At 41.3% G+C, this 25,027-nt stretch overlaps 1 protein-coding gene and 1 long non-coding RNA gene across 2 annotated transcripts in view; one reads left to right on the forward strand and one right to left on the reverse strand.

Annotated features, from left to right (window-relative positions):
- The window catches only part of RASGEF1A (RasGEF domain family member 1A), a 188,223-nt gene that overhangs the window by 38,215 nt on the left and 124,981 nt on the right, over positions 1-25,027 (forward strand). The window lies entirely within an intron of this gene.
- The window catches only part of LOC120306827, a 92,222-nt gene that overhangs the window by 1,827 nt on the left and 65,368 nt on the right, over positions 1-25,027 (reverse strand). The window lies entirely within an intron of this gene.

Here is a 25,027-nt window from a genome sequence, read left to right on the forward strand (position 1 = left end):
CTTGCGAGGATAGAAGGCTGAGTTGTCTCACATGTATCCGAATTTACAGCCCAAATGTTGGAGATGTGGAAGTTTAGATGCAACCTATTTTCACACTTGGTGGACTTGTAGAGACATAAAAGCTTTTGGGATTAAGATTTGGTGGAATATTCAAAAGATTTTTAAGAGAAAGATAAAGTTTACTCCGCAGTTATTTTTGTTGGGTATTATTGTAGATTTTGGCCACCTAATGAGAAGGAAGGTCTCACTGGAGAAGGACCTAATGCTGGGAAAGATTGAGGGCAATAGAAGAAGGGGATGACAGAGAATGAGGTGGCTTGATGGAGTCACTGAAGCAGTAGGTGTGAACTTAAATGGACTCCAGAAGATGGTAGAGGAGAGGAAGACCTGGAGGAACATTGTCCATGGGGTCACGATGGGTCGGACATGACTTCGCAATTAACAACAACAAATTGTAGATTTTGATGTTAAGGAAATCAATCTGATGTTGAATCTTATAACAGCTGTAAGATTATTGGTGGGACAATATTGGAAGAAAAACTCATTGCCTACTATGGAAGAATGGATACTTAAGGTGTCTAATTTAGCAGAAATGGCAAAAATCTCCGCCTATTTGAAGGATCATTCACAAGAAAGATATATTATGGTTTGGAGAAGATGGATTGATTACATTCAAAAGAAATATGAAACTGAAAAGTATTATCTTGCATATGAGTAGATTTTAGATAATTATTAATAGTTTTAATTATATTATTATTTTTGTTTTTAATTTGTTAATATTTGTTTTGAAAAGGAGTTAAAGTGTGTTATGGTTTTGATTGATAGTATAATTGGTTAATGTTAGTTAGATTATGTTTGTTTATTTGTTACCCTGTAATCAGCTCTGGGAAGTGGGGGAGGGGGGAGGGGGTGGGAGGGGTTTATATTGTATTAAATTTGTAAAACTTTTAATAAAAAAAAAGGAGGCTGAGTCAACTTTTAACTGGTAGGATCGAAGCCCTGGCAGTCAGCAGAGTCAGCCTGCAATACTGCATTCTAACCACTGTGCCATTCTTTCAATGTGTTCCTAATATGAGAGATTCTGTGCTCCCCCCCCATTTATCCCAGTATCCATTCCTTAAAGACCTGCCAGAGGTGGAAATAATTGCATTTTTCCAACCATGGTTGGCAGCCCGTCCTTTATTTAGGGAATGCAAGGCAAATGCTTATTTCCACGTATACTCTCTCTGCTGCCATTCTGCATCCATTGCAAAAGATGTTAGTTCTCCTCCAGGTTACTCAGGCTCAGCCGAGATGTGACATTTGCAGTTAGTTGCAGTTAGTGGGTCTAATGTTCAAAATTAAAACAGCAGGGGGGGGGAGGGAAACAGGATAAGGATCACAACTAAGGGGAAGAATGTACAACTGTTTTCCCAGCACTGCAGCGCTAATGAAAATTGCCTCTCCTAAGCCGGTGTTTCTTCCCTCAAAATTATCCTGGAATGGAATTGCCAACTTCATTAGTGCTCATTTACTTTCCTAGGAAGACTTACTAAACTGGGCAAATTATTGGTCCAAGCCAATCATCTGCAGCCATGGTTAACCAGGCATGCAATTCCTATTAGCCTTAATATTCAACTGGGTATTGCTCTTAAGCAAACTGAGTATTTCATTTAACCATCTTAGTCAGTACCTGATCATCAGTATTCACGTATCATTGAAGTCCGTTGACTTGGGACCTATTTGCCCTGATGGTTAGAAAAATGAACAGATCAGAGCTGGAAGGGACCTTGGAGGTCTTCTAGTCCAGCCCCCTGCTCAAGCAGGAGACCCCCATACCATTTCACACAAGTGACTGTCCAGGCTCTTCTTAAAAACCTCCAGTGGTAGAGCACCCACAACTTCTGAAGGCTGGTTAATTGTCCTCACTGTTGGGAAGTTTCTCCTTAATTCCAGATTGCTTCTCTCCTTGATCGGTTTCCATCCATTGCTTCTTGCCCTGCCTTCAGGTGCTTTGGAAAATAGGTAGACCCCCCACCTCTTCTTTGTAGATCAAATAGTTATTGAAACATTATAAAAAAAAATATTGAGACTATGGAAAGAGTGCAGAGAAGAGCAACGAAGATGAGGAGGAGGCGGAGGCTAAAACATATGAAGAAGGGCTGCAGGATTTGGTTTAACAAAGAGAAGGAGTAGGGGTCACATGATAGCAGTCTTCCAATATCTCAGGGGTTGACACAAAGAACCCAGTTTTGGTCACCATGATGTAAAAAAGAGGTTGAGACTCTAGAAAAAATACAGAGAAGAACAACAAAGATGATTAGGGGACTAGAGGCTAAAACATATAAGGAATGGTTGCTGGAATTGGGTATGTCTAGTTTAATGAAGAGAAGGACCAGGGGTGACATGATAGCAGTGTTCCAATATCTCAGGGGCTGCCACAAAGAATAGGGGGTCAAGCTATTCTCCAAAGCGCCTGTAGGCAGGACAAGAAGCAACAGATGGAAACTAATGAAGGAGAGAAGCAACCTAGAACTAAGGAGAAACTTCCTGACAGTTAGAAAAATTGTCCAGTGGAATAAACCTGCCTCCAGAAGCGACAAATGCTCCAACACTGGAAGTTTTTAAGAAGAGACTGGACAGCCATTTGTCCGAAATGGTATAGGGTTTCCTGCCTGAGCAGGGGGTTGGACTAGATGACCTCCAAGGTCCCTTCCAACTTTATCATTATTATTATTATAGAAGGCAAGCTATTCTCCAAGGCCATGTAAGACAAATCACAGGAACAATTTCTGATTAGATGGGTCTGGCAATGCAGTGTTCCAATATCTCAGGGGCTGCCCCAAAGAAGAGGGAGTCAAGCTATTTTCCAAAGCACCTGGAGGCAGGAGAAGAAGCAACGGATGGAAACTAATCAAGGAGGGAATCAACCTAGATATAAGGAGAAATTTCCTGACAGTGAGAACAATTAATGGAGCAACTTGCTTGAGAGGTCATAGCTGCTTCACCCCTGGGGGCTTTCAAGAAGAGACTACACAACCATTTGTTGTGGGTCTCCTGCTGCACTAGAAGACCTCCAGCTGGATAACTCTGTTATCCAGTTAATCTAGGAATTATGAAATGAAGATTGTGGAAAGATAAACCATGGAACAAATCAAGCAGTCAAATAGACCTGAACTCTGCTGAAGTTTTATCCAAAATGCTTATTTCTATGTTTCCCCATAAGCACCAGTTTAGATTCTTAGGGCAATACCTCCTCTTTTATAGCTTACTGAAGCATGAAGCCATTACAGCTAGCACGGTCTTGCTAATGATCTCATTGGTCTTCACTTCATCCTTAACTATTCTGAGATGTCACCATGAATTGAGTTGATATAATTGTTTATCTGCTTAATTGCTTTCCCTAACGATTAACCTCTATTACCAAAGCATTGAAAAAGGAGTAAAGAGCTAGAGGCAGGGGTAGGCCACCTTGGCTCTTTTATGACGTGTGGACTTCAACTCCCAGAATTCCTGAGCCGGCCATGCTGAGGGGACAGGGAGAGATTTCCAAGCTGAGCCATGCTGGCTGAGGAATTCTGGGAGTTGAAGTCCACGAGTCATAAAAGAGCCAAGGTTGACTACCCCTGTGCTAGAGTATCCAAAGGTTGCATCCCTAGGTTTAACTCCAGACCTCGTTAATTCTTTTGAGATAGAATTAGACTAATATATTATTGTAGTTCTATTATATATAACAATGTTATACATTATAACGTTGTTATATTAGATATAAATGTAATGTATAATATAATATATAATTTCTCCTTAATTCCAGGTTGCTTCTCACTTTGATTAGTTTCCATTTATACTATGTAGTATATATATATGGTTATATATATTATTATATATGTATATATCCATTACATAGTATTTTATAAAAATACTATTTTTTTTTTTGTGGGAGTCAGTGAAATCCTTTTGGATATTTGTTTTCTGAGGTTTTCGCGGGTATTTGTATGTAGATCTTTGGTTGTTCGGGTTTTCTCCCGTGGAAAATTGGAAGTGTCTTCGTCGAAACGTTGCCAAGACACTTCCAATTTTACGCGGGAGAAAACCCGAACAACCAAAGATATATATATATATATATAATATATATATATTATATATATATATATATATATATTAGACGAGAGAGAGAGAGAGAGAGAGAGAGAGAGAGAGATGTTTCTATAAACCACACAGAGCAGCATAGTGAAAAAAAACGACAATATTAAAAGCATAATTACAATTTTGGATAATATAAACTGATCTTAAATTCTCCGAGGCTTTATTATACTGTAGTTCCATTAGATTTTTACTGCTCAGTCTATGCCTCTAATTAAATCTGTATGGGCATCCCACTCTCGTGTGTACAGTCTTAAATTATAGTGTGTTATAATAACTACACCTCCTAAAAATGAAAAATTAAAGAGAAATGATTGCGACTGCAGTCCAGCAACATAACAGTCCTACTTTCTTGACTTCCTGGTGGCGAAGCATTTGCTCAAACCAAGAAAATAATAACCTTTATGATATTTTTTTAAAAAGTATTACCATCGTCATACGCATAAGATGTGTAGGAATACCAGTTTCGCTGTCTGCTCACACAAGTGGAGGGTGCGTGCAGGTGCTTGCCTGCTCCTTGCACAAGTGGGGACATGTATGCGCGCTTGCGTGTGCTCGCCCACCATTTCCACGGCTTGGTTGCAAACACCTTATGCCCCACTAGTGGGCCATGGCTCAGAGATTGGGGATCTCTGGTCCAGTGGTGGGATTCAAATATGTAAACAACCGGTTCTCTGTGTGGATGCCACTTCCGGAAGTCCATTCTGGGCCTGGGCAACAAAAAATTAGCTACCGGTTCTGCCAAAGTGGTGCAAACTGGCTGAATCCCACCACTGGACCAGGTCCAAGGTCTCTTCTTGTAGCCTGACCATTAGTGATCCCTCCACCAAACCACCTGGTTTTGACCTACCTCGCTTTGTCTGGTTGAAACTGAACAGAATTAGGTGTGATAGTGGAAGAAGTGCCTCTGTCTTGTAGCAGTGGCGATGGAAAGATTCCCCTTGTTGCGATTTGCGGTGCTGATAGGCAAACTACAGTGTTAAACATGTTGTGCAAGATTGCCCATGATGTGCACTCCTCTGGTTCTTTGGAAGATCTGCACGACGCAATGCCAGAAGCCGTTGCCTGGGTAGCTGAATTGGGCATCCAGTTATGAGGCCACAGCCATATCCCTGGAGAAGTGTTCTATGTAATTAGTATAGAATAAAAGAGTCGGAAGGGACCGTGTAGATCAGGGGTAGGCAACCTTGGCTCTTTTATGATTTGTGGACTTCAACTCCCAGAATTCCTGAGCCAGCCTGGCTCAGCTTGGAAACCTCTCCCTTTCCCCTCAGCGTGGCTGGCTCAGGAATTCTGGGAGGTGAAGTCCACAAATCATAAAAGTCATAAAAGGTTGCCTACCCCTGGTGTAGATCATCTAGTTCAACCAGGAGACCCTACACCATTTCTGACAGAGGGCAGTCCAGTCTCTTCTTGGAACCCTCAAGTGATGAAGCTCCCACCACTTCTGAAGGCAACTTCTGTTCCCTTGGTTGATTGTTCTCACTGTCCGAAAATTTCTCCTTATTTCTAGGTTGCTTCTCTCCTTGATCAGTCCTGTCCGTTATTCCTTGTCTGGCCTTTGGGTGCTTTGAAAAATAGGTTGACTCCCTCCTCTCTGTGACAACCCCTCAAATATTGGAAGACTGCCATCTTGTCTCCCCTGGTCCTTCTCTTCACTAGACTAGCCATGCCCAGTTCCTGCAACCGTTCTTCGTGTGTTTCAGCTTCCAGTCCCCTAATAGTCTTTGTCGATCTTCTCTGCACTACATAGATTGTGTTTACGTGTTTCCTTCTCTTTGTGTTCCCATCATGCACTATATAAATAATAATAACCCCCTTAAATGAAGCCATTACACAAGTTTGGCTTGGATCATCATTTTTTCACTGTTAGTCTTTCTACTTTTTGCTTCTTTTCCCTCTGCCTGTCTTGGGCTCCGTTCTCAAATGGCAAAAATTCTAGATAGCAGTTTAGTGGTTTCCCAAATTCTCCTTGCTGCTGTCTAGTCGATTTTTGCAGCCCTCCTTCAGCCCACAATTCCTAAAATAAACGGCAAAATGTCTCACGAAGATGGGAACACAGCCTTTCCTAATCCTCCTTGTATCAACCCTCCACTCCCTTGGAAATGTGATGTGTTTAACTTCGGAGCATCTCCAGAAAATCTGCTCAAATCTCCCCAGTTCCCAATTCTAGGTTTTTAATAGCACATGTCAACGCTGCTAACATCGGATGTTCTTGCTTTGACAATATATGAAAATGCAGCCATTTCCCCCTTAACGTGTGTTACTTTTAGAGTTAGAATTAGATGATGCTGGGGGGGGGGAGAAGGAAGTATGGGAATTAGTTAGACATAACAACCTCGTAGTAGAGTGTTTTTTTCAAGGCTGTTTGAAATAAGAGATGATAAGGAATGTCGGATTAGAGAACTGGAGGGAAGGTCGGCATTTCAAACTAATTGGAGAATGTGATTTATCACTGTTAATGAGAGGAGGGAATTGTGCTTTAATATTATGTGTTTAGGGGAGGGGAATTCAGATTTTGGCTTCGACCATGTACGTGCCGATGCCATGCAACTTGAATAAAGATTCTTTAAGGTAAACAATGCCTCAAAGTTCTTTGAAGAGTTTCATCTGTCGGAACCATGACAGCACCTTGATTAAAACATTTTAAAAGGCTTAGTTTTTTTTTTTAGTTATGAATAATTCTGCCTTCTATTTTCTGCACATGGAAAGAACAGGAGCAGGTCAGGCTGGACTTTTCTAGTCAATTAAACATCCTTTGCTGGTCAATTAGGGATCTGACTAAGCGTCCATTGTGATGGAGCTGAAAGAGAAAAATGGCTCTGTTAACAAAAAAAAAAGAGTGGTTCTTTTTTTTGAGGAAAAAAAAACTAAACTAAGGGCAGGGCAGGATAATTGCTTGAGGTTCGCTTCCTCTCCATTAAAATGCCTATGTAACCTGCTAAGATTATTAGCATTTTCTAACTCTTTCAGGTAGCATAGCATGACAAGTGATGTTGCTACCAGTGAGAATCTGGTGCCTTCTCAATCTTGGTCTTCACTTGTCATAGGTTGCCACGTGGAAAGACAATCAGGAGGTGTAGTCCTTCCTTCCTTCCTTCCTTCCTTCCTTCCTTCCTTCCTTCCTTCCTTCCTTCATCTCCATTTTTTTCTTTCCTTCCTTCCCTCCCTCCACTTTCTTCCTTCTTTCTTTCCTTCCTTCCCTCCCTCCCTCCCCTTCCTTCCTTCTTTCTTCCCTTCCTTCCCTCCTTCCCCTTCCTTCCCTCCCTCCCTCCCCTTCCTTCCTTCTTTCTTCCCTTCCTTCCCTCCTTCCCCTTCCTTCCCTCCCTCCCACCCTTCCTCTCTATTTTCTTCCTTCCTTCCTTCCTTCCTTCTTTCTTTCTTTTCTTCCTTCCCTCCCTCTCCTTCCTTCCTTCCCTACCTACTTCTCTTTCCTTCCTTCCCTCTGCCCCTCCCTCCCTCTCCATTTCTTTCTTTCTCTTTCTTTTTTTCTTTCCTTCCCTCCCTCCCTCTCCATTTCTTTCTTTCCTTCCTCCCTCCCTCCCTCCCTTCCATCACCTTCCTTCCTTCTTTCCTTCCTTCCTTCCCTCCCTCCCTCCTTCTCCATTTCTTTCCTTCCTTCCTTCCTTCCCTCCCTCCCTCTCCATTTGTATCTTTCTTTCCTTCCCCTCTCTTCTTTCTTTCCCTCCTTCCCTCCCTCCCTCTTCTTCCTTCCTTCCTTCCCTCCCTGCCTTCTTCTCCATTTCCTTCCTTCCTTCCCTCTGTCCCTCCCTCCATTTCCTTCCTTCCTTCCTTCCTTCCTTCCTTCCTTCCTTCCTTCCTTCCTTCCTTCCTTCCTTCCTTGCCTCCTTCACCATTTCCTTCCTTTCTTCCCTCCATTTCTCCCTCCCTTGATGAGTGCCCCATGGCATTTGTGACCAAAAGTAATACTGGAGAATAAAAGATTGTGCACCAACAATTAACAGCACTCTTTCTTGCTAGTTCCTAAAGAGTTTGACACTCTCCTAATCTTCCTTCTTTCCTTCTTTAATTTGCCCACTTCTATCTGAGGTCTGCTTTCTAAACTGACATAATTGGTAGTTTTGAAGAAGCGTCTTGCATGAGAAAAAAAAAATTATTTTCAAAGAAAAAAACCCCAAGAAAGTATAGTTGCCTATCATGTCACCCCTGGTCCTTCTCTTCATTAAACTAGACATTTTGTTTACATTGGTGTATTTCCCAGGAAAGTTTTAGAGAGAAGAAAAGGGCAGAATTTTATACATGGTAAGTTTAGGCAATGATATTCTGAGCCAGAGATTTGAATGCATCTGACATCTTCTATCTGGAGATGCAAGGAACTTTCACATTCAAATCTGGAGAAGGAATCCCTTAGGACTTTGCTTGTTTTTTGCCTTCAGGCAAGGGATGAAAAGCAAACCCAGGAAGTGCTAAGAATAAAAAGACATGTATTTAAAAAAAAAATCTACAGGGGAAGGAGATTGTAGAACAAACAATTCCTAAGTCAGAACTATTTTTTTTTTCTTATTTAACAAACCGAATTCAGAATTCTACAGATTTCAATAATGCAGTTAGAAGAAACACCTCATTTTCACTTAGGAGTTCAAATGTCTTATCTCTGTATGTTCAGTTTGCACCAGGTATTATAGGTGTGCGAAAGTTGATCAAATCAGAAAACCTAAGACCGAGTAGACAAAAACAGAAACAAAACTGGGCAAAAATAAAGAAAAGGTTCCATAAGACTTCAAGAGAGGATGCTATGCTAATTTATACAAAGACTCTGCAAAGCTGTTTAAAATATTTTTCCGCCATTTGAGTTGTCTTAACAGCTGAATCTGATTAGAATCTTGAGAAAGCCCGTCTTTGTTGTGAAAGTCAGCTTCTAATCTCCATAATTAAAAAGAACTTGATTTGGAAATTTTCAGTGCTTAAACAAATCACGTTTACCTGATCTTTGTCATTCTGGATTTGTTCTGCTTTGAAAGACCTGGCTTCAGAGGTAGTTGGACTTATGCTAGATATATCCATTAATGAAATAAAAATTAGCAAAAGAAAAAAATACTATAAAATATTCACTTTCAAATCCATCCAGGCGTCAGGATTCTGACTGATGAACAAAATCAACCCAACATCTTTCAGTCTTTCCAAACTCTTAATGTAAAACTTTATACCCTTTTGGCATGCATGCAAGCAAAACCAGCTCTGGCAAAAACCCACACCATCCCATAGAGTAAAAACATAAATTCCCTCTCCTCCTTCTTGATCAGGTCACGTTGCCCAGTTGGTAGAAAGATATTGTTATGAGAAAGTGCCTCTGGGTCTGGACAGACATCTGGTGAATTGTCCTTGGGTCTCATAGTCTGCTTTCTTGATCTTTTGAAGTCTGCATTCCAATCCCTTTTCCCTCCCCCAAGTTCATTGGCAAGCTGAGAAGGAATAATTGTCAGACTAGTAAAAACATGCTTCGAACTTGACATCAGGCTTATATATCACCAATTTGTTATTGAGGCTAATACTATGGAAGTTTTGAAGGGAGAAAGCTGGAAAACCCTAGTGATTCACCAAACATTTAAAAAACTCAGAATGGTTGAGGAAGGGAATGGTTGCACGTTAATATGACTTTATAAAGCCATGATAAGACCCTGCTTGGAATATTGCATCCAGTGTTGGTAACCATGATATAAAAAAAGATGTTGAGACTCTAGAAAGAGTGCAGAGAAGAGCAACAAAGATAATTAGCAGACTGGAGACTAAAAATTATGAATAACCGTTGCAGGAACTGGGTATGTCTAGTTTAATGAAAAGAAGGACTAGGGCTGACAGAATAGCAGTGTTCCAGTATCTCAGGGGCTGCCACAAAGCATCTGAAGGCAAAACAAGAAGCAACGGACAGAAACTAATCAAGAAGAGAAGCAACCTAGAAATAAGGAGAAATTTCTTGTCAGTGAGAACTATTAATTAGTGGAATAGCTTGCCTTCAGAAGTTGTGAGTGTAAAAAAGAAAAGGGTACATATTTTCATGTTTGGTGGCTATGTAAGGAAGCACAGGGATATTGGCATATGGTTTGGGAATGGGTAACAGAAATGAATATGCAAAACATTCAGTATAACCCTGAGACATTGTTGCTAGGAATTCTTGAAAATAATGTTAGTAAAGAAGATATGTATTTATTTACTCATGTGGTTACAGCAGCAAGAATTGTATTCGCTCAAAATTGGAAAGCTACGGCTGTACCCAGTGAGGAAATCTTAATTCATAAAATTATGCACTGCGCAGAATTAGATAGGTTAACTAAAAGACTCAAAAATCAGGATGAAACGGATTTTTACCAAATTTGGAACAAATTTTATAGTTGGTGGGGGAAAAAATATGGAAGTCATTGTAATGAGATAAGTTAAGATTGAGATTAGAGTGATGTTATTGTATAGGTCAGTGTTTCTCAACCTTGACAATTTTAAGGCATGTGGACTTCAACTCCCAGAATTCCACAGCCAGCATTGCTAGCTGTGGAATTCTGGGAGTTGAAGTCCACATGCCTTAAAATTGTCAAGGTTGAGAAACACTGGTATAGGTTTTTTTTATTAGTAATTAATTGTGAATATGAATTGAGATATATGTCAAATCTGATTTACCATGTTCAATGTTTTTAATTTTTGTTATTCAATAAAAATATTTTTTTAAAAAAAGAAGTTGTGAGTGCTCCATCATTGGAGGTTTTGAAGAAAAGATTGGACAACCGTTTGTCTGAAATGGTACAGAGTCTTCTGCTTGAGCAGGGGATTGGACTAGAAGACCTCCAAGGTCCGTTCCACTTCTGTTATTCTGTTATCATGTCATTGCAGAAAAATCTCATGAATGAAACTCAAAACAGTTTGCAAGCTGTGCATTGCCTGGAGTCTGCACCACGCAACCCTGATCAAACTCTCACCAAGGTCTGCCTTTCTTGAAGTAAAATCTCAGAAGAGGCAGCCTCGCCTTTACATCCAATGCTTTTGTTTCTCCATCCGGCCAAATCACCCAAGTTTAGCCTCAAGGAACAGCTCACATCTAGAGCGGTTTCAAATTCAGAAAATGAAGACAGAGTAGAAGGGTGAAAATGTCTGCAAGCGCAGAGAAATCCTACCCAAATATGATCAAAGGGTTATTGCCTTTTCTGAAGCCATTTGTCTCTAGCCTGAAATCAAAAGATTTCTGCTCTGAATTTGAAAATGGAGTGAAAAGTGGAGGGGGGGAGGGAAAGGCAGGCAAAAAAAGAGGCAGGTTTCTAAAGACATTTCGGAATGTATTATCACTTAGGACAAGGGTTGCTGGAATTGGATATGTCTGGAAGGAAGTGGTGGACAAGAAGGGGAAGGGCGACGAGGAGGAGGAGGAGGAGGGGGGGAGGAGAAGGAGAAGGAGAAGGAGGAGAAGGAGAAGGAGGAGAAGGAGAAGGAGAAGAAGAAGAAGAAGAAGAAGAAGAAGAAGAAGAAGAAGAAGAAGAAGAAGAAGAAGAAGAAGAAGAAGAAGAAGAAGAAGAAGAAGAAGAGGAAGAAGAAGAAGAAGAAGCAGCAATCTAGTATGTATAGCAATGAGATTTAAATTAGTCCATCAGCCTCTTTCTATTCTGGGATGGCAAAGGAAAGCATCTACTCCATTTTGCTGTTCATTTATCTACCCTAATGACAGCCCAAAGAGAAATTCTATTTTTAGCTCCTAGCTGTTGGATATCAATTAATGCCTTGGGTCATAAATCTAAAAAGCCTGAAAAGAAGACTGGTGGGGGGGGGAGGGAATCTCTTCCACCTTCTGTGAACTGAAATCAAGATGCAGGATGTTCCTTTCTTGATGATGTCTGTTTCACAGTCCTTCCAGCTGGAGGATCAAATATAGCATTGTGTGTATTTTCACTGTGATAGGGGAGTTCTGCCTTCTGCCATATTTGAAAGGTAGCTATTTTAGCTTGAATACCCTGATGCTGAAGAGAGGCGGCAGCCCCCCCCCCCATTTTGAAACGTGGGCCTCCACCCCGATTTAGCACAGATAACTAGATAACTGGGACACCTCACGAGAGAGGAAGAATTTCTGTATTTGTCTATACTGCTAAGAGCAGGTGGTGTGGTCTTGGAAGCTAAGCAGGGTTGGCTCTGGGTTAGAATTTGCACGAGGAACCACTTGGAAGCTTCAAGATTGTTGGTTGGTCTGGGAAGAAGAGAAGAGCAAACCTTTTTTATATAACTTCCAAGAACTCGACAGTGGAATCAGCAAGAGGCAGGTTCAACGTAAGTTACACTTTAATGGCGTAGCAAAATAGCAGAGTTGGAAGGGACCTTAGAGGTCTTCTAGTCCGATCCCTTGCTGTCCAATCCCTTCTTGAAAACTTTGGTGATGGAGCCTTCATAACTTCTGGAGGCAAGCCATTCCATGGATTGTTTTCACTGTAATAATAATAGTAGTATTACTAAAGTTGGAAGGGACTTTAGTAAAGTAGTATTACTAAAGTTGGAAGGGACCTTGGAGGTCATCTAGTCCAACTCCCTGCTCAGGCAGGAAACCTTACACCATTTTGGACAAATGGCTGTCCAGTCTCTTCTTAAAAACTTCCAGTGTTGGAGCATTCACCGCTTCTGGAGGCAAGGAGTTCCACTGGTTAATTGTTCTCACAGTCAGGAAGTTTCTCCTTAGTTCTAGGTTGCTTCTCTCCTTGATTAGTTTCCACCCGTTGCTTCTTGTCCTGCCTTCAGGTGCTTTGGAAAATAGCTTGATTCCCTCTTCTTTATGGCAGCCCCTGAGGTATTGGAATACTGCTATCATGTCCCCCCTTGTCCTTCTCTTCATTAAACTAGACATACCCAATTCTAGCAACCGTTCCTTATATGTTTTAGCCTCCAATCCTCTAATCATCTTTGTTGCTCTTCTCTATACTCTTTCTAGAGTCTCAACCTCTTTTTTACATCGTGGTGACCAAAACTGTCAAGAAACTTAATTCTAGGTTGGCTCTCTCTTTAAGGATCTTCCACCTATGACTTCTTGTCCTGCCCTCAAGTGCTTTGGACAAAACGTCAACCCCATCTTTTCTGTGACAGCCTCTCAAACCTTGGAACATTGCTATCATGTCACCCCTAGTCTTTCTCATCATTAGACTGGGCATACCCAGTTCCTGAAGCTGTTTATTGTATGTTTTAGCCTTCGGTCCACTAGTGATCTTCTCTATACCTTTTCTAGCATCTTAACATTGTGTTTGTATCATGGTGACCAAAATTGGATGCAGTGTTCCAGAATGTATCTGAGGTGGCCTTTATTTATTGGATTGACACCATGCCTTACTATCAAAGTACACATTCAAAGTGCTAAAAAGGGGGGGATATTAAAAAGCCGACATATACAATAAAATTAATGCTAAAATTAATTTTAGATTTTTCCAAATGCAGAGCCCATGCAGCAGATAAAGCTGGAACAGTTTGGTGTCACATAGGAACTGAATAACCGTCAAGATAAAGAGAAAAGATGATGGAATTCTAGAGAATTATAACCATAGAGTTGTTCATCTCTATAACCATAGAGTTGTTCATCTCAGTTGTTCATCTCTATAACCATAGAGTTGTTCATCTCTAGCCTGGTTCTAGATTAAAAGCATGCCTAATCTTCCCATAATTGTGATTAAAGGGTTAACGTGTATGAATCCTGGTCAGCCCTAATCCCTGGAAAAATAACCACAGTTAAAATAAACCAGGAAGAGGGGATACCCTCTGACAGAAGTAAGGCTGGCGAGAGGAATAGACAGTGTGAGTACAGTTCTGCAAATATTCAGATGAAATGCGTATCGATCAAAATCCCAAATCAAATCTATTCTCCAGAACAGACAGCTGATATGAGCTGTCAATTCAGATGCAACTGAAATCCCTGAAAACTGAATTTGGACACCTTTTTTTTCTGTGAATGTGCAGAAACAAGCTTTTTTCTGAACACATGCAGAAATCTCAGTCCAATTGACATAATTCAGCTCTCCCTGTGGGACAGCCAAATCAAATCAATTTTCCCAACTCCATCCAAGCTGTTGAATCGAATCAGATTGATTTATTAAACTGATCACCTGCGTCGGATTTTGTCTTGATGTGTGTGTGTGTGTGTGTGTGTGTGTGTGTTGTTTGCAAGCTGTTTATCATATTTATGTAAAGTGGTCCCTTTGTGATCCTTACATGAGTAGATTGTAACAACATTCAACAGTATTCTTGGCTGCAGAATAAACAGTTCCTCAGCCAGTGGGAACAGCCAAAGCCAATTCACTTGATCTATTTCTTAGCTGAAAACATTCTTTGGTCTATTTTCATAGAATAATTCTTCATGGGTAGAAAAGCCACTACTGAATTAATTCACTGTCAGATCATCCAATCTAACTCCACAGTATGAAATTAATGTTTAACTGAAGCAGTAGAGAAGACCGTAAGAGAGGGATAAGATACTATAGGTTAGCCCAGCACTCTGTTAGTTGTTGAAACTTATCTAGTGGACAACAATGGCTTTGAAGATGAGGCAAGCAGAACATTTTATATTTCTAAAAGACAAAATGTGACATATGTCAAAGAATAAGCAAGCTGCACAATTTAACAGGTCCAACAATGTCTTCAAAGAACGGGTCACACCAGTAGTTCCAATGCACTTTGCCAATTGCTCAGCTGTTGTGTGCACGAAAAGATGCAGCCACCTTAAAGGAATTGTGCAGAGATGGAATGTTTGTGAACCATGCGAATCAGAATCCTGGACAGGGCTTTGAAAGATCACAAAATTAAGCTTAGGCTTAAGAAGTCTATATTCTATATTCTAAATTTGTGTTCTAATATTACGTTCTAATGGCCATACCTAAAATGGGGTGAAAATAGAAACACAGAACAACCTGTCTCCCTCTGCCTTGTGGCAGCCCCTCAGATATTGGAACACTGCTATCATGTCTCCCCTATTTCTTCTTTTCCTTAGACTAGCCAAACTCAAGTCCTGTAGCCGTTCTTCGTATGTTTCAGTCTCCAGGCCCCTGATCATCTTAGTTGCTCTTCTCTGATTTTTTTCCAAACTCTCAACATTTTTCTGTGACATGGTGGCCAAAATTGGCTACAGTATTCCAGGTGTGGTCTCACTAGGGTTTTATAAAGTGGTACTAATACTTCACATGTTCTTGATTCCATTCCTCTGTTTATACAACCCAAGACTGTATTAGCTTTTTTGGCTGCTGTTGCACACGGCTGGCTCATAGTCAAGTGATCGTTCACTAGGACTCCAAGGTCCCTCTCACAGTTACTGCCTCCAGGCCAGGTGTCGCCCAATCTGTATTTGTTCCTTTGGTTTTTCCTGCCTAAGTGTAGGACTTTGCTTTTCTCCTCGCTGAAACTCATTTTGATGGATAGGGCCCATTGTTCAACTTTGAAGAGGGACTTTAAAAGCCAGATGATTAGCAACAGATTGTGTGTACCCATCCTTTACTTCCTGCTTTCGGAGAAGATGTATTTAGTCTGGGTCTTGGTTGAAACCCAACGCCAAGTGTCAACTTCTTATGTAAAACTGGATCCAGGGAAACATTTGCCATCCCTTTATACCAGTGTTTCTCAACCTTGACAATTTTAAGGCATGTGGACTTCAACTCCCAGAATTCCACAGCCAGCAATGCTGGCTGTGGAATTCTGGGAGTTGAAGTCCACATGCCTTAAAACTGTCAAGGTTGAGAAACACTGCTTTATACTGATGTGATAAATCAGTGTCTTTTGGTATCATATTAATCCTTCCTCTCATGAGACTTTGGGTTGAGTTACCTCAATCCCCATGCAAGTCGTTGATGCTTTGTTTTGTCCTTGGCACGGCAAACCATTTCAAATGGCTTCATTGAAGACACATCCAGGTATTTCTGCTGGCAATCGAAGAGCAAGCATGGAGGTGGGGAAAAGCAGGAATCCTTTCTGAGTTGCATGGGAATTAGGAGGCATTTGCTCCACATTTCAGAATTGTGTCAAGGAACACACAGGAAGTCCCAAAGGGCAGGCTTCAACCACTAAGCCAATATTAGTCTATTCTTTTTGTCAGAACATATGGAGAAGTTTCCAATAGGATTCTTCATCCCTCTAACAAAGTAATCAACCTAAGTCAAAAGAGTACAGAAGTAGGCTGTTCCATTTCAATCAAAAGTGTACAAGATTCACTTGCCAATCCAATTATGGTAAACAGGCTTGTTGGGAAGCAAAAGGCAGCCTGTCACTAATAAGATAGACCACGCTAACCCAATCATCTTTCTGCTAACCGGGCTAATCTTGAGGCAGGAGAACATGGCCCCAAGCTGTTCACTGCTTCCCTTTCACTCCCATTTGCTAATGATTCTCCATCACCCCAAATGCCCGTCACCAAAGAACTATGCAATATTTGGAAAATTCCCAATAATCATGCACAAAAGGGAATACGTGCAGAAGTGAGAACTGCACCTAAACAAATTCCTCTTTTTAAAAAAAAAAAAAAAAAAAATTGGTAGTGCAAGTTCTCCAATCTGCTTTGGGCTTGATATTAGGCACTCTCTCATACAGAAAGACACCATCTGTCTGTCTGTCTGTCTGTGTCTGTCTTTCTATCTATCATCTATCTATCTATCTATCTATCTATCTATCTATCTATCTATCTATCTATCTATCTATCTATCTATCATCCATCTTTCTTTCTTTCTTTCTTTCTTTCTTTCTTTCTTTCTTTCCTTCTTTCTTTCTTTCATCTATCTATCTACCTACCTACCTACCTAGCTATATCTATGTATCTATGTATGTATGCATGTATGTATGTATAATCTATCTATGTATCTACAGTATCTATCTATCTATCTATCTATCTATCTATCTATCTATCTATCTATCTATCTATCTATCTATCATTTATCTACCTACCTATCATCTCTCTCTCTCTCTCTTTATCATTACCTATATATCTACCTACCTACCTAGCTATCATCTATGTATCTATGTATGCATGTATGTATGTATAATCTATGTATCTACATTATATCTATCTATCTATCTATCTATCTATCTATCTATCTATCTATCTATTTATCATTTATCTACCTACCTATCATCTCTCTCTCTCTCTCTCTCTCTCTCTCTCTCTCTCTCTCTCTCTCTCTCTCTCTCTCTCATTAGCTATATACCTACCTATCTACCTAGCTATCTAGCTACCTATCTAGCCAGCTACTATATCTAGCCAACTAGAAATAGGTATAGAAACATTTGTTTTACATTTCAACAAGGGATGATTATACAAACCCACACACGCTCATCTGTTATTATATCTGTGATTACATATTCATACAACCCTTATAATTCATGATTGGTTAATGCATTCCAACTGTGTCCAATTTCATCAGTTTGTTAGACTCTTAATCTTCCTGATTCAAATTAGAGGTGGTGGAAACTGAAGCTTTAATGTTGTACATGCTAGATACGTGATGCACAATCCTATGAATGCCCAAAAAGCGGGAAGGGAATTGTGAAAAGTCAGAGCACAAGTGCCATATTTGTTGCAGAATTCAGTGCAGCTCCATCTCACTTCATATTCTCTTTTTATCAGTTACATACAACTTTTGTGTTTTCTGCCTGAAAAACAAGAATGATTGTATAATACGTGGCAAGGTAGTTTTTTTTCTATTCCTCATAATTCATCCTAATGTGATGGACCTTTTATCAAGGCTAGGAAACCAACTGTCCACTGCCAAGACAACAAGAATAATTAATCATACCTTTTAAAAGCATATCTAAAATATGCGGACTAAGAAATGCCCACTGCACTGAAAGTGGACATTCCTGAAGATCTGAGGTTTATGTTTAGGTGTGTTATTTATTCATTCTACTATAGAATTAGTATGTATGGTCAAGGCCATGGTTTTCCCAGTTGCAATGTATGGCTGTGAAAGTTGGACCATAAGAAAGGCTGAGTGCCAAAGAATTGAGGCCTTTGAACTCTGGTGCTGGAGAAGACTCCTGTGAGTGCCCTGGACTGCAAGGCGGTCAAACCGGTCAGTCCTAGAGGAGATCAACCCTGACTGCTCCTTAGAAGGCCAGATCTTGAAGTTGAAACTCAAATACTTTGGCCACCTAATGAGAAGGAAGGTCTCCCTGGAGAAGAGCCTAATGCTGGGAAAGATAGAGGGCAAGAGAAAAAGGGGACGATGGAGAATGAGGTGGTTGGATGGAGTCACTGTAGCAGTAGGCGTGAGCTTAAACGGACTCCAGAAGATGGTAGAGGACAGGAAGGCCTGGAGGAACGTTGTCCATGGGGTCACGATGGGTCGGACACAACTTTGCAACTAACAACAACAGTCAGAAAAACAAAGAAGTTGAGATCAATTCAAGCGTTTCTTTCTTGACAATTCTGGATGGCACGTGTCCCAATTTTCGCTTATTTGCAAGTTCCCTGTTACTTGCTGCGCAAATATCTGTTGCCTGGCACAGCAAAGGGAAGTAAAATCTCCTTTCACGTCTAGCTCTTTCAACTTCCTACTTTAGCCTGCAGTCTCCCTTTTACAGTCACTGCCCAAAGATCCTTCGCTTCGTGTTGCCTCCTCTTTGACAAATCTATGTGATCATTAAGTGCTGAAAGACTACAGTGAAGGAAAAGGAATTAATCAATATTTCATTTCTGACGAGCCGTTCATTTGATGGGCATCTCCGGCAACGGCCAATTGCTCTACTTACTCACTGTTGGCTGTCAAGCACGATTGGCAAACTCTTTTATTTAAAGGTTATTGAAAAATGAATTTGTTTTCTCTTTAGGCTCCCTGGGCTGATTCAAAACTTAATTACGGGGGAAGGGAGGGAGATAGGAAGAGCGAAAGCGAGGGAAACTGTAATTCTCCAAATGCCGAATAAGGGGAGGCTGCTCGTCAAAAGTCACTTTTCTTGCAAACTACAGTAAGGTACCCAGTTGCAATGTATGTATGTGAAAGTTGGACCATAAGAAAGGCTGAGCGCCAAAGAATTGAGGCCTTTGAACTGTGGTGCTGGAGAAGACTCCTGCGAGTCCCCTGGACTGCAAGGCGTTCAAACCGGTCAGTCCTAGAGGAGATCGACCCCGACTGCTCTTTAGAAGGCCAGATCCTGAAGTTGAAACTCAAATACTTTGGCCACCTAATGAGAAGGAAGGACTCCCTGGAGAAGGGCCTAATGCTGGGAAAGATTGAGGGCAATAGAAGAAGGGGATGATAGAGAATGAAATGGCTGGATGGAGTCACTAAAGCAGAAGGCGTGAGCTTCAATGGACTCCAGAAGATGGTAGAGGACAGGAAGACCTGGAGGAACGTTGTCCATGGAGTCACGATGGGTCGGACACGACTTCACAATTAACAACAACAACAGTAAGGTAGAACAGTGGCCCTCAAAATTTTGGGCACCAGGGACCGGTTCCGTGGACAGAGTTTTTTTCTGTGGACCTGAAGGGGGCACAGTTTTGCATGCTATCTGCATTCCGTGGATGGGGCGTCACTTCTTTGCGCGGCCCAGTTGCTGGCATGGCGTAGACCGCTGCCGGTCCACAGACCGGGGGTTGGGGACCCCTGCATTAGAGGAACAAGAAGAGCATGAGCCAAGCAACCATGTGCCAGAACGGATAAATCACATTTTTTTTTTTAATTGAGAGATAATGCAGAGAATAAAGAGAAGTTCCTGGATTCACTTTCGTGAAGTTCACAGAATTGAAGAGATTTTGTTTCCACTTGGAAACTGCTTCTGGACTAGAGTCCTGGAGGCCATTTGGAGGTTCGTCTGTGTCCTCAGGGTCACCTTTAGTAGTGCAAATGTTGTGTGGAGTCTTTTTGGCTGCAGGATGTTTCCTGCCCTGAGTCCCTTCCCTGTTGAAGTCCCTCTAATTCAATGGTTCTCAACCTTTTTAATGCCGTGACCCCCAACCAGTCGTAAGTCAAGGACTACTCAACTGGGGCAGCACCGTTTGCAGAAAGGGACTTTTGGCGGGCTCAGCAGGGCAGAGACAGCCTGGACAATTCCTATTGGCTTTTGAAAGCCAATAGAATTAGACTCTATTCAAGAGGTTCTATTCTATTGGCTTTCAAAAGCCAATAGAATAAAAGGGGTAGCACAGCTAAGGGAAAGGGGGAAAAAATGGCGGACTGCATTGTTTGGCGACCCCCATAAAATGGTCATTTGACCCCAAATGGGGTCCCAACCCACAGGCTGAGAACCACTGCTCTAAAAGAAGGCAAATGACCAGCGGTCTGCGAGGCATATAAATCCTTCCACTCCCCACCATCCAGTCAGAGCTGAAGAAGCTTCTTTGGGTGAGAAGCAAAACGTCTTCAAAGAAAAACAAGAAAGTCCAGTTGCCTCCTGAAAAAGCACCTTTGAGACAACCATGACCTGGATGACCAGCTGTCTGCAAGGAATATAAATCCTTCCATTGCCCACCACCCAGTCAGAGCTGAAGAAGCTTTTTAGATGAGAAGTGAAACATCTTCAAACAAACAAACAAAAAAGTCTGGTTACCTCCTTAAAAAAAGCACCTCTGTGTGGTAACCAGAACTGGACACAGTATTCCAAAGGTGGCCTTAGAAATGCAGTATAGTCCTGTTCCTTATCATGAATTTAGGCTATCCTCCTCTTAATCATTGTGAAGATATTGTGTTATCTTTGGGTTGTGGCCAGTAGCTATCAAATAACGATAGCAAAAAAAGGACTTCCCATCTCTTTTCGGGGATCATCCAGAGGAACCTAGTTGAGAAATGTGAAAAACCAATTGTTCGCTCCTGGTCTGATCTAAACATTGTTGAATTTGTGAATGGAGTGATTTTGCCATTTTGGTCTGGCATCCCCTCGGGGGGGGGGGTTGTGCTCAGAGCCATACCTGGTTGCGATCTTGGATCATCACAAGAATCAACTGAGCATGACTCCTTGCAGATCACACGTTTCCTAAGGATTACACCCAATAACGTCTTGGAGAAAAGGTCTTTTGAGACTGCGAATCAGGAGTCAAGTATTTTTCATGCCGTGATAAAATCCTTCCCCGTATAATTTAATAGAAAAGAAGGAGAGAAAGAGACAGGAAAGCATTGGGTGGGTGGGGGGTGAGATAAACTGAAAAAAAAACCCCAAGAACAAATGCAATATTTATTTTCAGCCTGAAGCTTAAATCCTTGCCAATATATAAATTCCCATTTAACAAGTGCAGTGTTATCAATAAATGGATTAACTATTTATGTTAATCTAAATCATTTATATGCGTGCTGCTTTGCATTTTAATGACCCACAGAAGGTCTATGCTGTGCCCTTGAACTACGTAGAGGAGGAGGAGGAGGAGGAGCAAAGAATTAGCAATCCAAATTTTAGAAATGTATATGATGTCATAGTTGTGACTGCTGCCTGTGGATGGCTCTAGTTTGAGCTGATACAAGGCAAAAGATTTCTCTCTCCCATATTTGGGTCAACAGGGTGTAACATACAGCATTCTAGATAACTCCTCCCCTGTTTCTTCCCTCCCTAACACAGCTGGCAACAGTGAGACAGAGCCTGTGGCCTAGAGGTTAATACAGCTGCCTAACATGCAGACAGCCCAAGTTCGAATCTCAGAAGGTTATGTCTGGTTGAAAAGAACTAAAGAGTTCGAAATAGCTATTCCAGTTCTCCCTTAATTCTTTGCTAGCAATCCAAATTTTAGAAATATATATATATATATACATTTGAGCTGCTTGGATTCCTATTTTCCTGTGCTTGACATTGCCAGTTCCTGCTGGAAGTAGCAAGGGAGACTGGCTTCATTCTTAAGAAGAATATATGGGTCCTCCAAGTAATTAAGGAGAGTAGGAGAACATGGAGGTCAGATGGCATCCATAGTTTCTGCTCCTTGCCATCAGATCCTCTGTCCCACCTCCAGCTAAATGGGGCAACCCTTTCAGAATAACATAATAACAGAGTTGGAAGGGACCTTGGAGGTCTTCTAGTCCAACCCCCTGCTCAGGCAGGAAACCCTATACCAGGGGTAGGCAACCTTGGCTCTTTTATGACTCGTGAACTTCAACTCCCAGAATTGGCTCAGCTTGGAAACCTCTCCCTTTACCCTCAGCATGGCTGGCTCAGGAATTCTGGGAGTTGAAGTCCAAGGTTTCCTACCCTTGCCCTATACCATTTCAGACAAATGGCTGTCCAGCCTCTTCTTAAAAACCTCCACTGTTGGAGTATCTAGAACTTCTGGAGGCAGGTTGTTCCACTGGTTAATTGTTCTCACAGTCGGGAAGTTTCTCTTTAGTTCTAGGTTGCTTCTCTCCTTGATTAGTTTCCATCCATTTCAACCTACCTAACAATCAGACCTTGCCTACTTCTGGAGTTATAAAACAGCAGCTTCACTCTCAATCTCACCAACCCAAAGCAGAAGAATCAGGAGCCAACACTACAACTAAAATAAAAATGAAAGCATAAGTAACTGTCAGGCCGTGCCAGATGTGAACATGCTCCCTGGACCACAATTCCCAAATCAACAATGGCTATTAATCAAATGTTATAACAAGCTGGTTGCAACAGCACTTTGTAGCCATGATTAATTAGTCAGAAGCTTAAAAAAAAAAGGAGAAAACTCACTTATTCAACCAATTTGACATCTCAAGGCTAGGAAATGTACAAATTTCAAGTGTAGGTCTGTGGTGAGGCTGTTATTCATTTGCTCAGATCTGGGACCAATTTGGAACAGCCTGCCTCCAGAAGCGGTGAATGCTCCAACACTGGAAGTTTTTAAGAAGAGACTGGATAACCATTTGTCTGGAATGGTATAGGGTGTCCTGCCTGAACAGGGGGTTGGACTAGATGATCTCCAAGGTCTCTTCTCTTCCAGCCTTCTGCTGGAAAACCGATACTATACAGTATACTATACTATACTATACTATACTATACTATACTATACTATACTATACTATACTATACTATACTATACTATACTATACTATACTACACTACACTACACTACACTACACTACACTACACTACACTACACTACACTATCTGAACAAGGTGATTGGAGTGAAGTCTCATTTAGTCCAGTCCAACATACAGTCTATTGATCTATTTATTCCTACAGATGACTGACATTTGTGCACTGTTGTTGTGATAGGCTCTTTCTTGTCATAGACTTTTTATATGTGATAAGGGCTCTTCCAGCGGTGACATTGGATGAATCATTCAGAACTACCTTGATGGATAGCTGTCATCATGACCACCTTCTCTGTGGAACTGTCTATTTCAATAGATGCAAGAATAGCTGACCTGCAGGGATTCTGGGATTTGAATACACATCCAAGTTGGGGGAAGGGCTAGCATTTGTTGGCTAAGAGAAAAGAGAACAGACAGCTGATAGTAGAAAAAAGCATAAGCAAGTGTTTGGACTGAACACTGACACCACGCTTGAATTTTGGCAGAGGAATTTTTCCCGCGGATCAGTGATTTTTGAAGATGAACTGTCTGTTTGACCACTATTCACCCAGCTCTGAAGAAGGAAGGAAGGAAGGAAGGAAGGAAGGAAGGAAGGAAGGAAGGAAGGAAGGAAGGAAGGAAGGAAGGAAAGTGGGAGGGAGGGAAGGAGGAAAGAGAAAGAAAGAAAGAAAGAAAGAAAGAAAGAAAGAAAGAAAGAAAGAAAGAAAGAAAGGGGGAAGAAGGGAGGAAGAGGAAGGAAGGAAGGAATAAAGGAGAGGGAGGGAGTGAGTGAGGGAGGGAGGGAAGGAAGGAAGGAAGGAAGGAAGGAAGGAAGGAAGGAAGGAAGGAAAGAAAGAAAGAAAGAAAGAAAGAAAGAAAGGAGGGTAGGAAGAAAGAGAAAGAAAGAAAGAAAGAAAGAAAGAAAGAAAGAAAGAAAGAAAGAAAGAAAGAAAGGAGGAGGGAGAAGAAGGAAGGAAGAAAAAAAGAAAGAAAGAAAGAAAGAAAGAAAGAAAGAAAGAAAGAAAGAAAGAAAGAAAGAAAGAAAGAAAGGAGGGAAGGAGGGAAGGAAGGAAGAAAGAGAAAGAAAGAAAGAAAAAAGAAAGAAAAAAGAAAGAAAAAGAAAGAAAGAAAGGCAGTGGTTTTAAATCAAAGAGTGGTATTCTTTTTCTGCAAATGGTAAAAATGGCCTTCTTCCAATAGCGGTCTGTGTGTGTGTGTGTGTGTGTGTGTGTGTGTGTGTGTGTGTGTGTGTGTAGGGGGGAGGCTTTACATCTTTTGTGGGATTTGCCAAAGGTGTCTAATAAGCTTGTTGCTAGGTGATTCATGGCGTAAGGTGACAGGCACAAATACTTCTGATGAGCTACGGTCTGCCAGCCAAGCCGGCTTCTTGCTGAGTGGACTCTCTGTTGCCTTGGTAAATGTTAATTTGGAAGGAATAGGGAAAACCAGCAATGCTGGACTCGGCTCAAACACACACACACACACACACACACACACCTGAAAGTGGTTTTTAAAGTCACACTCCGATCGACCGAGAAAGTCAGGAGAACTTCTCAGATGGCTGATTTTCCCCACAGCCTTTCTCAGTGGCAGGCATGAAAAATCTCTGTCCTATAAACTGGATACAGACTGGACCGTTTACGAGACCATTGGCCATCCCAAACATGTCAACCTGACCACAACCAAACCAGACTGCTAGTCCCATAGATGATCAGATTGCAAATATTTAATTTTTCAACCAGTGCCCTCCCACAACAGGAAAAAAAAAGCCGCGAGGAAGAGGAGAAGGCGAGGAGAACTGGGGGAACTGGCATATATCAACCAGAGAGGCAGGACCGATTTGCGATCGCTCCCTTTTCAAATTCAGTGGTTTTTAATGAGACTGAAGTTAATTGGGGGGGGCTTTGATTTTAATGGCATTGATTTCCCCGCTTTGGTTTCAGAACCTGTGCTTTTCCATTGTCGTAAGTGGTCTTTAAGCAGAAAAGTGGGGCATAAATTCAAT

Source organism: Crotalus tigris, unplaced genomic scaffold, assembly GCF_016545835.1.
Source record: "Crotalus tigris isolate CLP2741 ecotype Arizona unplaced genomic scaffold, ASM1654583v1 scf7180000017753.6788120, whole genome shotgun sequence".
Lineage (NCBI taxonomy): Eukaryota > Metazoa > Chordata > Lepidosauria > Squamata > Viperidae > Crotalus > Crotalus tigris.